The sequence below is a fragment of the Ranitomeya variabilis genome, unplaced genomic scaffold (genome assembly GCF_051348905.1).
Source record: "Ranitomeya variabilis isolate aRanVar5 unplaced genomic scaffold, aRanVar5.hap1 Scaffold_294, whole genome shotgun sequence".
NCBI classification, from domain to species: domain Eukaryota; kingdom Metazoa; phylum Chordata; class Amphibia; order Anura; family Dendrobatidae; genus Ranitomeya; species Ranitomeya variabilis.
The window spans coordinates 65001-70000 of record NW_027508041.1 but is presented as its reverse complement, the minus strand read 5'-3'; positions in this window follow the sequence as shown (position 1 = coordinate 70000).

The following is a 5000-nucleotide window of genomic DNA, read 5'->3' as shown; positions in this document are numbered from 1 at the left end:
GTGACCTAACTGTGGGTAAAGTTTGCGGGGCACGGGCGGAAAGTTGAATTTTTGGATGAAAATGCGTATTTTCATACTTTGAAATTTTCAGGCGTGTGTCAGACTTCCAGGCGGGTGCAGCCGCCGGAGGTGTACCGGGGACGCTTCCAGGAGCCTGGGGGAGATTTTCTGGAAGAGTGCTTGGGACTTAGTGCAATTTTTTAGAAAATCTCGATTTTGTGAAAAATGTCACATTTCCCCTACTACCACCACAGGGGGGCGTCAATATGTTGTAAGGCACCCCAAGGCAGTGACCTAAATGCGGGTGAAGTTTGCGGTGCACGGGGGGAAAGTTGAATTTTTGGATGAAAATGCGTATTTTCATACTTTAAAAATTTCAGGCGTGTGTCAGACTTCCAGGCGGGGGCAGCCGCCGGAGGTGTACCTGGGACGCTTCCAGGAGCCCGGGGAAGATTTTCTGGAAGAGTCCTTGGGACTTAGTGCAATTTTTAGAAAATCTCGATTTTGTGAAAAATGTCACATTTCCCCTACTACCACCACAGGGGGGGCGTCAATATGTTGTAAAGCACCCAAGGGCAGTGACCTAAATGCGGGTAAAGTTTGCGGTGCACGGGGGGAAAGTTGAATTTTTGGATGAAAATGCGTATTTTCATACTTTGAAAATTTCAGGCGTGTGTCGGACTTCCAGGCGGGGGCAGCCGCCAGAGGCGTACCGGGGACGCTTCCAGGAGCCTGGGGAAGATTTTCTGAAAGTGTCCTTGGGACTTAGAAATATTTTGAGAAAATCTCGATTTTGTGAAAAAATGTCACATTTCCCCTACTTCCACCACAGGGGGGCGTCAATATGTTGTAAAGCACCCCAGGGCAGTGACCTAAATGCGGGTGAAGTTTGCGGTGCACGGGGGGAAAGTTGAATTTTTGGATGAAAATGCGTATTTTCATACTTTGAAAATTTCAGGCGTGTGTCGGACTTCCAGGCGGGGGCAGCCGCCAGAGGCGTACCGGGGACGCTTCCAGGAGCCTGGGGAAGATTTCATGAAAGTGTCCTTGGGACTTAGAAATATTTTGAGAAAATCTCGATTTTGTGAAAAATGTCACATTTCCCCTACTTCCACCACAGGGGGGCGTCAATATGTTGTGAGGTACCCCAGGACAGTGACCTAACTGTGGGTAAAGTTTGCGGGGCACGGGCGGAAAGTCGAATTTTGGATGAAAATGCATTATTTTCATACTTTGAAAATTCCAGGCGTGTGTCAGACTTCCAGGCGGGGGCAGCCGCTGGAGGCGTACCGAGGACGCTTCCAGGAGCCTGGGGAAGATTTTCTGAAAGTGTCCTTGGGACTTAGAAATATTTTGAGAAAATCTCGATTTTGTGAAAAAATGTCACATTTCCCCTACTTCCACCCCAGGGGGGCGTCAATATGTTGTGAGGTACCCCAGGACAGTGACCTAACTGTGGGTAAAGTTTGCGGGGCACGGGCGGAAAGTCGAATTTTGGATGAAAATGCATTATTTTCATACTTTGAAAATTTCAGGCGTGTGTCAGACTTCCAGGCGGGGGCAGCCGCCGGAGGCGTACCGAGGACGCTTCCAGGAGCCTGGGGAAGATTTTCTGAAAGTGTCCTTGGGACTTAGAAAAATTTTGAGAAATTTCCGATTTTGTGAAAAATGTCACATTTCCCCTACTTCCACCCCAGGGGGGCGTCAATATGTTGTAAAGCACCCCAGGGCAGTGACCTAAATGAGGGTGAATTTTGCGGTGCACGGGCGGAAAGTCGAATTTTTGGATGAAAATGCGTATTTTCATACTTTGAAAATTTCAGGCGTGTGTCAGACTTCCAGGCGGGGGCAGCCGCCGGAGGCGTACCGGGGACGCTTCCAGGAGCCTGGGGAAGATTTTCTGAAAGTGTCCTTGGGACTTAGAAATATTTTGAGAAAATCTCGATTTTGTGAAAAAATGTCACATTTCCCCTACTTCCACCCCAGGGGGGCGTCAATATGTTGTAAGGCACCCCAAGGCAGTGACCTAAGTGGGGGTGAAGTTTGCGGTGCACGGGGGGAAAGTTGAATTTTTGGATGAAAATGCGTATTTTCATACTTTGAAAATTTCAGGCGTGTGTCGGACTTCCAGGCGGGGGCAGCCGCCAGAGGTGTACCGGGGACGCTTCCAGGAGCCTGGGGGAGATTTTCTGGAAGAGTCCTTGACACTTAGAAAAATTTTGAGAAAATCTCGATTTTGTGAAAAATGTCACATTTCCCCTACTTCCACCCCAGGGGGGCGTCAATATGTTGTAAGGCACCCCAAGGCAGTGACCTAAGTGGGGGTGAAGTTTGCGGTGCACGGGGGGAAAGTTGAATTTTTGGATGAAAATGCGTATTTTCATACTTTGAAAATTTCAGGCGTGTGTCGGACTTCCAGGCGGGGGCAGCCGCCAGAGGTGTACCGGGGACGCTTCCAGGAGCCTGGGGGAGATTTTCTGGAAGAGTCCTTGACACTTAGAAAAATTTTGAGAAAATCTCGATTTTGTGAAAAATGTCACATTTCCCCTACTTCCACCCCAGGGGGGCGTCAATATGTTGTAAGGCACCCCAAGGCAGTGACCTAAGTGGGGGTGAAGTTTGCGGTGCACGGGGGGAAAGTTGAATTTTTGGATGAAAATGCGTATTTTCATACTTTGAAAATTTCAGGCGTGTGTCGGACTTCCAGGCGGGGGCAGCCGCCAGAGGTGTACCGGGGACGCTTCCAGGAGCCTGGGGGAGATTTTCTGGAAGAGTCCTTGACACTTAGAAAAATTTTGAGAAAATCTCGATTTTGTGAAAAATGTCACATTTCCCCTACTTCCACCCCAGGGGGGCGTCAATATGTTGTAAGGCACCCCAAGGCAGTGACCTAAGTGGGGGTGAAGTTTGCGGTGCACGGGGGGAAAGTTGAATTTTTGGATGAAAATGCGTATTTTCATACTTTGAAAATTTCAGGCGTGTGTCGGACTTCCAGGCGGGGGCAGCCGCCAGAGGTGTACCGGGGACGCTTCCAGGAGCCTGGGGGAGATTTTCTGGAAGAGTCCTTGACACTTAGAAAAATTTTGAGAAATTTCCGATTTTGTGTAAAAATCACCCATTTCCCCTACTTCCACCCTAAAGGGGCGTCAATATGTCGTAAGGCGCCCCTAGACAGTGACCTAAGTGGGGGTGAAGTTTGGGTCTGCTGGGTGGAAAACTGAAAAAAAGCGATTTTGTGACTTTGAGAACAAACAGAGAGCTCAAAACTTTGAAAAACGTCAGACCGCTGTCAGACTTCCAGGCGGGGGAAAGCTCTGAGGTTGTACCGAGGACACTTCCATGGCCCCCGGATTGATTTTCAAGAAAGAGTCCTTGGGACTTTGAAATTTTCCGGCGAGCTGTTTTTGGCTTCCGGGAGCCGTAGAACTTTGGGAAATCGATTCCGCTCACCGGTTCAGGGTGTTTCGAGCTAGTCCAGGTCCCAGCTACGCCGCCTGGCCTCCAAATTTCGCAAATTCGAAAAAAAAAAAAATAGAACCGGAATGAGGAAATTTCTGGCCGCCGGATCCGCCGCACGGCTCCAGGAGGTCGGACACTTTTTGACTTTGTTCCCTTAAAGTGGGGGTCGGTGTCTCACCATGCAAATACCCAGTTTTGCACACCAGCTGCAGGATATAGGAGAGAGAGGTACCTCTCGGCCCCGACCAAAATCCGTTGTTTTCGTGGTTCCTCGACTCGGGTAGGCGGTTTGGCGAGTACCCCCCTTTTGCATGGAAGTTCGCACTCGCGCCGAGACCAGGCTTCCGCGGCTCCAGGGGGACTTTTGCCGGTTGTCCGTCCCGAGTCCGAGACGCGTTTCCTGGGTCGCCCGAGCCCGAACGGACCCTCCCCACGTGGGTTCCTGTCCTCTGAGGGCGACGGTCGTCAGAAGGGGGGCAGATCCAGAGTCCTCGTCCGCAGGAGGGCTCTGGGAGGGCGGATCGCTCCTTCTGACTTTGTCCCCTCGGAGCGGGCTCGGCGTTTCTCTGTGTCGGATGTCTCCCGCTTCCGCGCCAACGGGGAGACCTATGAGAGAATCGCACCGCGACCCGGCTTCCGTCTCGAGGGCGCCCGGAGCGCGCCGGACACTCGCTTCCAGGACTCCAGGGGCACGTTTCTTCCCCGTCTCCCCCGAGGGGAAGAACGGAGGCAGGGGTTCCACCCGAGCCCCTGCCCTTTCTTCCGATCGATCTGGCTCAGCGCTCCCGGGTGGGGAGGTGGTGCCGCTCGCTCGGCCCGGGCTTTGGAGCCCGCGTCGGTTTACGGCGGGCGGTCTCCTTCCTCTGTTACCCCCCCCCGGGTTTCAGGCACTCGTCCTTGGGCGCGCACGCCGGCGGTCGCCCTCCCGTCTACGGACGGAGGCGGCCGAGCTGTGGGGAGTTTGACCCGAACCGTGGTACGGCAGCGGTCCGACGACCCGCACGGGCGAACGGAGGGGCGCCCACCCACCTCGGCGTGGGGGCCCGCCGTCCGAATCGCTCCCCGCGCGGGGCAGCACAACGATCTTCTCCGAGGGCGGCCCTTTGACTTCCAGATGCGCAGCTCGTCCGCGGAGGCCCGCGCCGCACCCCAGCGTCCGAAGGGCGGCCTCCGCGGTGGGCATCGGCGAGAGCGGCGGCGGTGGGTGGCGCTTCCACGCCACCGCCGAGCTCCGCGTTTTCCAGTCTTTTCCCGAGCCCCTACGATAGTGGGGGGATGACAGACGTGCGGGGAGGCGGGCGAGTGGGTTCTCACCGTGCGGTGTGCCCCGCGGCCGAACGCCGTCGCCTTCCCCTCGTCCGCCGTCCTCCGAGGCGGCTCGGCAGGGAGCGCGAGAGCGAGAGGGAGAGCGAGAGAGAGAGACCAAGCGGACGCCCCGGAGCGAGAAGGGAGGATGGAGAAGGAAAGACGAATCGAAGGGGGGCACGAGTTTGGCGAAGGGAGTACCCGGCGTATTGCCGCACCGGACTTCGTCTGTTCTC